Raw genomic sequence first — 10890 nt, 5'->3', positions numbered from 1 at the left:
TTGTTGTGATTTGGCGCTATATAAATAAAACTGAATTAAGGTTTGACATGTTGCTCTTCTGCACACCTTAATTGTGTCTACTGATTTTTTTTAAATTCCTACTGTAACCTTGGTTTTAACCTCCTGAGACCCAGGGGGAAAAAAGTATTTTGATTTTGATTTTTTTCAGATAAATCAAGTGTTGGGATGGTAAAAAACACATTACAAAAACAAAATTATTTTTAACTAATTTTATTTAAATTTTACAACATGTGCACTACAGTGCACAAGGGGAGTTCATTGATCACGAATGTGAAACTAACAAAATTCAAGAGTTATTTAAGAAAATTAAATGCTCCACTGAAATTTTTGTAAGCAGGATATTAAAACTTATTTATATAACAATATCATAAAAATGTAGATCATGGGTCAACTTAGAAGTCACTGACACTTCACTAGCTGTAAGCCATTGGTTCAGGAACAAGTGATTGCACTGGGCTTTCTATTTCACAAAAGTCAATTCATGTATGATATCTGAGGAAGTACTGTGATTTTTTTTATTTGGAGACACAAAGGAACATTTGGCACTTCCCACATCTCACATATGTTTTACTGTTGCACCCAACCATTCTACAAATGAAATGCCTTGGACTGTTAACCATTTCAGGCAAGTGGAGTGAACCATATTTTGTTACACTCTCATCTGGTTGGGGCCTCCTTTTCTTGATTTTTGGAGAGAACTCTTCATCACTGGTATTATTCAGGTCTTTTTCACATGTTTGTCCCTGGTTTCTCAGCCAAGAGGAGCTTGAACTCCAGATACTGTGAGTTCTTTTCACACATTGAGATCAGTGACAACTTTCAGCAAAGACGTGATCTTGTAGAAACAATCAGGTGTCATGGATTCAGCTATAATTGCGACTCTTGTTTTTTTTACTTTACTGGAAAACATTTCTGCATTTTACCCATATTTTATTTTTAACTCAAAATCAAAAATTCCAGATTCTCCTACATGTTGGTTTTGGACCAGATAGGACGACAGATTTCAGGTGGCCCTGTGTCTTTCTCTATTACATCTGCCACTGCATCTTGATAATCTTCGTGTGGCTCCTCCTGGGTTCTCACCCTCTCCTATCTGGCTAACATGACTCTCATCTTCTGAAAAATCTATGTTTGAATCTCCCTCAATGATTCTGTTAAGAATTTTCTCTGCCTTTGTCAAAGAGTTGTCTACTAGGAAAAAGTGAAATAAATATAAGTACAAAGTCCCGACGTGCACTAAAGTACACATTAATAAATTAGTCATTTCCTCTGTGAAACTAAATAAGCTTAATTCTTAAAAACCCCTCAAATTATTTACTAGATGTTTATTTTTGAAAATTAATCAAAATCTGATTTTAAAAAACATTTTAAATGTAAATATCATGCTTACCTTTCTTTCTTCCATAAAATGTGCTTGTGGGCATGCCAGCCATTTTGAAAAGGTGGGAAAAAAACAATTGGCAAGGCCACACCCCCACACATGTGATATCATTTTAAAGGTACTGTTGTCCTCTCTAAGAAACATCAGGACTTAGATGAGTGGCAAGTAGAGTATGAGAGCTACAAGCAAAAACTAAATGTGTACTACAGTGCACAAAAATGAATTACTGGGTCTCTAACTAGTCTGGCCCTTCTCCTCTGACCTCTGGCATTGATGAGGCTTTTTGGACAAGAGAACTTCTGTTTGCTGGACATTTTCTCTTGCTCAGGCCGATGTTTGTAAACCTTAAATATGCTTCTGCAGGAAAATCCCAGTCAATCTAAAGTTTCTGAAATACTAAGACCAACCTATCCAGTACAAACAACCAAGTGTGAAAAGTCCCATAAAGCCCCCTTTTTCTCATTTTGATGCTTGGTTTGAGCTTCAGCCAGTCATCTTGATCATGCCTGCATGCCTAAATACAACTCATTGCATTTAGGCATGTGACTTATTACTTGTTACCAATGGCTTATTTGATATTTGCATTAACCAGCGGCTGAACAAGTACAAATAAACTGGCCAAAGAGCACATGTTATGTGAAAATGTCTGAAGCTATGAGACAGAACTTTGAGATCGAAAAAAGCTGTTTCAGGACTCAAATATAAAAGATATGAAAGTCAAGACTGAGTGTGCAGTTTTTATTTCAAGTGACCAAAATATTTTAATGCAGCTTTAAATGCATTTCTGTTCTGTACCTTAATATTTAATCACAGGACTGCTTTTCTCTCATTAGCTGAGAGCTTATCTGTTTCTCCTATTAAACCCAAGTTGAGGTGTATGTCAAAGCCATTTATGGTTTTCATGTAGCGCTCAGAATGTACACCTTTTCATGCAGTTCATCGACAGATTACATGCGTTGATAACAGGTAACAAACATGACGTATGCCATCACACACTGGTGAGAGCAAAATGGGCATCCATCACAGATGCTAACAACTGTGATTAAAAATACATAATCTGCAAACAGCCCCCCGATGCTGCCGTCAAGCCATTTTGGGCCTAATTGCAATTGGTCTCCGTTATGATCAAAGGCAAGTCACACCTGCTCGTCTTTAGCTTTCGTTTCGCTGATTACACGTTCAAATTTCATCAACGTCAAGTGGATAGATATGAAATTACGGGATAAACCTGTTTGCTTGTGGTCAACGCCATCACAATCCCATCTTTTTCCACTGCGTCCAATTCCCTCTGTCTGGCTCACACCTTGTTTTTCTGCTCTAGTGTTCGAAATCCAATCAAGTGTTTCATAGCGTGTTGGACAGCAAAGAAAGTCCGTAAACAGGTTAAAGAAAGAGCAGCCGTGAAAGACACAGTAGAGCTCACAGTCCTGATACAAACATAATATACAACAGACAGCTGAGCCAAGCTGCCCCTCCTCCTTCTCCCCTTTCTCTTCACCTTACCCACCACCTGTATCTCATGGGGTGTGTGAGTGACAAAGCATCAAGAGGAAGAGTACCAAGTCTTCACTCAGAATGCTTTGCACCCAGCGTTCACCCAATTTACACCTCTCCCTTTCCTGCAAACCCCACCCAGGATCCCCTGGTGACAGCACCATGCTAACCATCACCTCCCTGCTGGCATGACCGTGTGTGAGCATGTGTGTTTGTGTGCACTGACGAGAGTGGAAGAAAGCAGAAGAGCATGTGTGGTATCCTTGGGGGATGCAGTTTTAGCCCTTCAGACTAGGTTCTTTTTTGCAATGGGATTTTCATTTTGTTGCCTTCAAGGCCCTAATGTGAAAAAAGGACTTGACTTCAGGGTTAAAACGAGGAGCAGGTTTCAAGTCAACATTTTTAAAGGTTTTGAAGTTTGGCATGTTTTCCAGTTCTCCACTTCAGTTTTACTGAGTGGCTGTCTTCAAATTCTGATGTTTCCTCACTTTCCAGTCCTAGCCCACTACTTCCTACTTCCACAAGACATCTGATCCTAACCCACCTAAATGCCTGCACTTTGTTTCCTTCGTTAGTTGCAAAATATATAAGCAATTCACTCAAATTCATTCCTGTTTACACAGAGAAAAATTACAACAATTGTCTCAAGGAACAGAGAAAACCCCAACAATTAGACGACCCCCAGTAAGCAAGCACTTGGTGACAGTGCTAAGGAAAAAGTCCCCTTTAACAGGAAATCCCTGACAGTACTCTCACTGCAACATTTTGGATGTGGTAATGGTATCTGGAGTAAGGAAGTCGTCACACACCATGTTTGTAGGATTTTTAAATAAGAGTACAAAAACCTCAGTCTCACCCTTTCTCCAACCTCTCCACTCTCTTATGTCTATTTACTGTTTTTGCACTGAACACTTGGAACGCTTTGAAAATCCCTCATTGTCAATGCAATCAGTCCATCTGTTCCTCAGCTCCTCATTCTCTGAAACTGTGTTCACCAGTTGTTCTGACTAACCCATTTTCCCAACGAACTCCAAGCCTGTACTTCCTGCCACTATTCACTTTGCTCCGCTGGAATTCCGCCTGCCAACCAAAGACTCCCTAAGTAAGGCAACTTCATTCACTCAATTTCTAATAATATTTACATTTCAACCTTGACCTGGAATAAGCTTTCCTCTCCTTTCTCACATCTTACTAACCAGTTCCTCAAGTCCATTCCCCCAGTGTTCAATAAACCTTTTAAACTGCTCTAAGTGTGATGATTCTAGTTATTAAGTCCAACCTCGCTGTTAAGCATGACAACGATTTTTACTTCATACTTCAAATCCCAGTGTTTTACCTTTACCCTGGGGTCTTTACCTTACAGTATAGGATGACTGAATAGAACCAAATTGAACTGAAATATGAATCTCATTTTAACCATTATTTATTTGCCATAATTACAATCTGTCTCTAACCTAAAGAATCCTTCGGCAGATATTTCTCATTCCCGACGTGTAACATACCAACGATTTGTCACATGGCGTACGCTTTGGGATGAGAACGTGTTGTCCATGTTTACTCCATATTTCTTACTAAGCTGCTCTGAAACTCTGAAACTCTCACATATGAGACTATAAATGTGCTGCAAATCCAGACTAACTTTTTATTGAGGAAAATTAGCAGTAAGTGGCTCAATGGGGCAAAACTCTGCTGCTGGGGGGAAAACCAGATGTGATTGACTACTCTATCTGAAGAGACAGTTATAGATGCTAACAAATCCTAGTGCTACTATTTACATTGATAGCGACAGATGAGGAATGAATGCCCAGCACAAACTTGCCAATCAGAGCAAAGTGGGCACAGATTGTGATTGTAATTGTAACTTGAATCCTATTGTACATATAAAAAATATACTTTTTGTTTTTTCTGCAGTTCCCAAATACTCTGGTCACAACCATGCTTTCTGTCACAACCGACTTAAGCAAAGAGACAAGCCATAGTGGGCCACAGCTGCCAGCTATTACACAAAAATTAAAGCTTGATTTTACAGTTACAGGCTTAATTTTCCTGTTTACTCAGGCAGAAACAGCTTTAAAATTTGGCATATAAGTAGAGAGTATGTAACATAGCATACAGAATGTGCTTATCGGAAAAATGCAAACACATTTGTCAGCAGCAGGATGATGGCCTACATAAACTTATTTTACTGTTGGGGAGAGGTGCTTCACAATAAGAAAGGAAAAAAAGAAAAAAAATCAGCACCCTCACTGAGCTAAGCCCCAACTTTAGGTAACAAGTGAAGGGGCAGAAAAAAATCCCAAAAACCTCACTGACATCTTTTGAAATGATGTACCTACTGTACGTAAGGCCTGTTTAAACATCTTGACAGGATTAGAGTGGAGTTAAACTGCTTTGCGAGCGCAGTTAATTGAAGCGGATGAGGTTTTTAATAAAGCGTGCAGTGTTAGCAGCTGACAAATGGCTCGGCTGACACACAGGGGAAATTGCATTTAATGGCATCAGGTATGTGCTTTGCTGGAGCTTATCACATTACACTGGTGGGTGCACACACACACGCACACACACACACACACACACACACACACACACGCAGACACCCTACTCATGCATACGTGCATAAACACTCACACCCTATTTTCATCTTTATTTGTGGGTTGGCGTATGCATGCATGTTGGCCCACAATATAACACACGCGAACACGATAATTTACGCTCACCTGAGTCCGTCAAGGTGTTTTCCCTCATGGATTTAGATTATGCCACGGAAGGATGGAAAAGGTAGGTGCAGTATGTAGATAGGTCAGCTGGGTAGACAGATGGATACACTTACATACCCTATTATTTTAATGTCACAAGAAGAACTTTCTGCATCATTATTTATTTTATTTCTAAGTTTCAACCTTCCCTATACAATCACGGGCAGTCTACTTAAGGTTCATTTGTCTTTATGCAAAAGCTGAAAACACTAAGCAGCCAAAAGGTTCATATTTACATCATTTCTGTTAGATTTTAATGGTAATATTGATTTTACAATTAGGTTGTAAAATTGTAAAAAGTTATGCGCCTCTTCCACAGTGTGTCCTATCTTGTCTTCCTTCCATCACCCCCAACCAGTTGTGGCAGATGGCTGCCCCTCCCTGACCCTGGATTAGCGATTTCTGAGGTTTCTTCCTGTTTAAAGGGAGTTTTTCCTTCCCACTGTCACCAAGTGCTTGCTCGGAGGGGGTTGTTTGATTGCTGGAATTTTCTCTCTATTATTGTAGTCTTCACCTTACAGTATATAGCATCTTGATGTGACTGTTGCTATATAAATAAAATTGAAAAGTTACAAACCACAAGTGGGTACAAGGGCACAGTGAAAGATCCTCAGAAGTTACTATCCCAGTGACAAGCTGCTAAGTGTACAATAAGGCACTTTGTGTCTTTTTAAGTGTAGGTCTAGGCATTAAATTGGGTCTAGACACCAAGACAGCTTCAGGATCAAGGGAAAAGTCATAATTTGAGTTATAATAGACCCCCTCACCACGTCAACGAGCCAAACTTAATTGATCTGCATCAAGTTGCTTTGACATTTCCTTGGTTACCTTGAATGGGTGTGACTATGAATTGAATGGTTGGTGGTTTAGTAGCCACATGGAAAGTTCAAATGTCAAAGGATTTGTCAAAGACACCCATCCAAGTGGCCCTTGATGTATCCTTTAATATGTGTGATAAGTGCTTAAATGGCATAAAGCGGGACAACAAAGCTCTGTAGAGTGAATGCCACTTGTAGTGTAGAAGCCTAGAAAAGGTCTACATAAATACTATTCTATTCCACATTTTGGCTTCCTTGGTTACCATGGTTTTCTGCCCAGCTACAGTGACAACACTACACTTTCACCCAAGTGGTCACATTGTATCTATTTGAGTCAGTATAGGACTACTGAGGTCTGTTGAAAAATGACACTGAGGAGAGACCCAGTGTCACCACGTAGATCAAAGGTTCCTGACCAAGTGTTAGCATATGACAAGCTATGAGTGAGACTGGTTGAAGTAAATGGTACATTTATTACAAAATTGTTGGCGGATGAAAGCAGCACATTAATATCAGGTCCACAGCTTTTCCAGCAGTGCATTGCTTTTCAAGCTGATCGGTGCTATTCATAATAACTGTCACTTACACCATTTTGACTTATGGATCTGCAGTATGCTGTCAGGAAGTAAGCAAAGAAGTGCTTTTAATAATTTTAAAGTTGATTATAATAGAACTACAGAACTAATAGAATTACAGTGTTAACTGACGAGCCACTGAACATAACGTAAACAAGAAAGGTTGCTTGCCATTTCTATTAAGAGTCTGCATGTTTCTTCCCAGCAATGTTGCGTTTGGATTCTCTGAATGTCATAAAAGGCAAGAAACTGTCAGAAAGGACAACAAGGCGACCTGAATCATTTCAAGTGATATGTTGGGAGACCACTGCATAGATGCCCTTCAGGAGTTGTCAGTTTGATATCTCACCCAGTAGTGTATACACACACCCACGCATACCACCCACCCACACACACACACACACACACACACACACACACACACACACACACACACACACAACCACAGATAATCCAAAATGTGGGCCTTTAAGAAATTCCTCATATAAGAGGACAATTAGAGTGTCTCATTTCCCACTAATATCAATCACACAGCTCATGAATAAAGACAATTAGGCCCTCACGATTCCATACAATTGCATCTGCCCTTTGAGCTCCCCTCCGAATTGGGAGCGATGCCTCTTGGGTATATGGCTCTCTCATCACCGTAGCTCAGCATGAGCCACCACAGTCAATAATAGGAGACAAAACAGAGGAGGCAAGGGCCCAGTTTCAGACTAGATCAGATCCTCTGGACGCATGTCACTCTTCATTAGGGAGGCGGGGTAGCAGGGGACGCCCTTAAGGTGAGGATGGCCACAGAGTGGAGAGGGCTAGGGAGGGGAGGGGCAGAGAGGCAGCTGTGGAACAATGACAGAATCTGTGTCCAAGGCCCCCTCGGGCCAAACACCAGCTCTCCTCCACCCTGAACTGATCCTTCGCCTCTAGACCAAGAGAGAGAGGGAGGGAGGAAAAAGAGACAGAAATAGACCAGTCACACTCAGTGGACTTTCTATCCAGACTTGCTGTAGTGAAGACTGGCTGACATTGATGGAACACATCACATCAATGTGTCTAATGTCATATTCATAGAAATGTGATTGGTTTACCTCAGGCATGGGTGGTTCCCCTTACAGCACAGCAGCTTGGATAATGTCAGGTATTAATCTTTCATAGCCCCCATTAAATTAAGCACTTTGATTCACTTATTATTAATTTATACTGATTGCTGCAATGTTGGTGTACATGCAGGCAAAAGCGGTTACTAAAGGATACCCCTCCCTGGGATTGCCATTTGGGAAGACAGTGATCTTTACCCAAGTAGGAATAAACATTTCACAGTGTAATTATGTGATCTGTTCCAAAGCTAGTGGGATGAATTTGAAGTTTAAGAAAAACATCCGATAACAAGTTTTTTTCTGAATGCAGAGCACATCTTAAGTGGGAAGCTGGAACCTAACGTTCCCCATCTTTGTGCGTTCATTGCTTTGGCACGATTGCCTCCAGGTTTACTTTGTTGTGTTTGTGCAAACACCCACTCATCAGCAGACATGTGCTTCACAGAATGGATTAAATAATGAATATTGTCTCTGAAAAGGGAAGCTAGAGCAAAAGGACCTCAAAAATTGTATCCTTCTTAACAACCAGCAGAGAGGGGTCACTCAAGCTGCAAAATGTTTAGAAATCTATACAACAAAAACCCAACTTCTGACTTGATCAGTAAACAGTTTCCTGATTTGTTTGTGATCTTAACTGATAATTTTATGTCTTACTGAACACAGCACAATATCTATTTTAATGCCCTTGTTCAGAGTATAACTGATGAAAAACCAGGGGTGTGGCTACCTTGTGGTTAAACACATAAGTACACATCCTCAATTTCTAATGGTGTTCGATGGACGTCAAATTATACAGCGCACCACACTTTTTGTGGCTATTCAGGCAGTCGTGCAAAAGGATTTGATTGTGGTTTTGACTTCTTCTTTTACTATATCAGCACTTATGTGGTGGTGAGTCTGAGTGGGGACACCTATCATTTAGGAGAAAACTGCAGCTTCCTGCACCTTAACGGCAGGTATAAATAAAAAGGACTGTGCGATGATGTTCCACAAGCGACAAATCCAGAGGGTGTGCTGATGCCCACAGTCTGATCCACCACTTTTGAAGTCAAAAATCCAAATCAGTTGGTGATGTCACTGTGGCTGCATCTATCTTTTATATACAGTCTTTGCTTTGTCTTCCTGACCAAAAAAGACCTGATGTGCTGTAGCAGAAATGTGCTGGGTTTACTGCAACATTAGAAAAACAACGTCCAATCTGTCTTAAAACTCCACGACTAACAAACACTGTGTTACACTGTGAACATGAGATCTGGCTTCTGTTTGCAATTTCTTAGATTTTTTTTTAAGCAAAAAATAAAAAAAACCTAGTTTCCATCAAACGTGGGGATATTTCATATTCCCTATTATGTGACGCACCAAATGGTGCAGCATCCGAGCACCTGATGTTTGAGCAACACACACATTTTTTTGGCATCGGCGATACATCAAACTAATAACCTCATCTAAAAGAGGACAATGGGCGCTGTGACGCAGGCCGCGGTGCTCTCCTGCCACGCGTAGGTGGCACACACTCGCCTTATTAGCCAGGTCAAACATAATCAGTGATAGACACGGCAGGGCTGTTTAATTATGGCTGGCAGCTGGCAGCGGGGGCCTTCCTTCAGGGGCCGGGTTATGCCCATGCATGAACCCCCTCCCCACCACCACCACCACCACCACACACACACACACACACACACACACACACACACACACACACACACACACACCACACCCTCCACACCAAATACTCCACCACCACCCACACTGCCTCAAATGAAGAATAAATCTAACCCTGCTTTTGTTTGGAGTGAAGCATGTGGCAGCCCCTTCATTTAAAGCAAGAATAAAAATGTGGACAGAATACGGGATTAATAGAGGAGAATGGGGCATTAAATTAGTGTAATTGTGTAATTGTGAGGTAGCAGCACTATATACGTGTGTGTGTGTGTGTTTGTGCGTGCAAACGTAATAAAAATATCCCTCCAACGAGAGCAAATCCATTTCTCAGAACAAACCAACAAAGCACCTGAGCTATTAGAGGGCTCAGATTTTTCCGTTTCATAACACAGAATGCCTGACAGCTTGTTTGCTGCACTTTGGATGACACAACAGATGTATTCACATGGTGGCTTCCTCCCAGCTAGGCATGTTGAAAAGGCACCTAAGCTGCTGTCGCAAACAGCTTGTAAATCTCCACTTAAATGAGAGCAAGTGAGAGCCCGACTCCTGCCTGTCTGTCTGCCTGCTTACCTGCTGCGCCGCTGAAGAGATATAGCCTCGTGAAGTTTGCAACAAAGCAGTCTGGAGGCAGATATACTGTGTGATTACATTGTTGCTTCACCTTAATGTTTTACACACACAAAAATACACACACACACACACACAGTCTGCTCTTGTGCATGCAGCAAAAAAAATGAAACCCCAAAAAACAGCTGTGTGTGTGAGAGACCCAAACAGAGAAGCTGTTTGAGGCTGCAAGCAGTTGTGCACTCTGATCTCCCAAGGCTGTCTGTCCACACACACACACACACACACACACACACACACACACACACACACACACACACACACACACACACTGTCTCTCATATATGCAGGACTCCCTGATTCAGCCCCCTCTGGTATATTGATCCACTTCACTCTGCCTCAATGAGATGCAGACAGCATCCCAGGCCCAGACCACTCATAATCATCATATAACACGGGGCTGCATTGAAATCTGCCATAGGAAGGCATAAATTGGATAATGCTACAGCTGGGATA

The sequence above is a fragment of the Aulonocara stuartgranti genome, assembly GCF_965226115.1.
Source record: "Aulonocara stuartgranti genome assembly, chromosome: 23".
Taxonomy (NCBI): Eukaryota; Metazoa; Chordata; class Actinopteri; order Cichliformes; family Cichlidae; genus Aulonocara; species Aulonocara stuartgranti.
Note: the sequence above shows the minus strand (reverse complement) of the source record.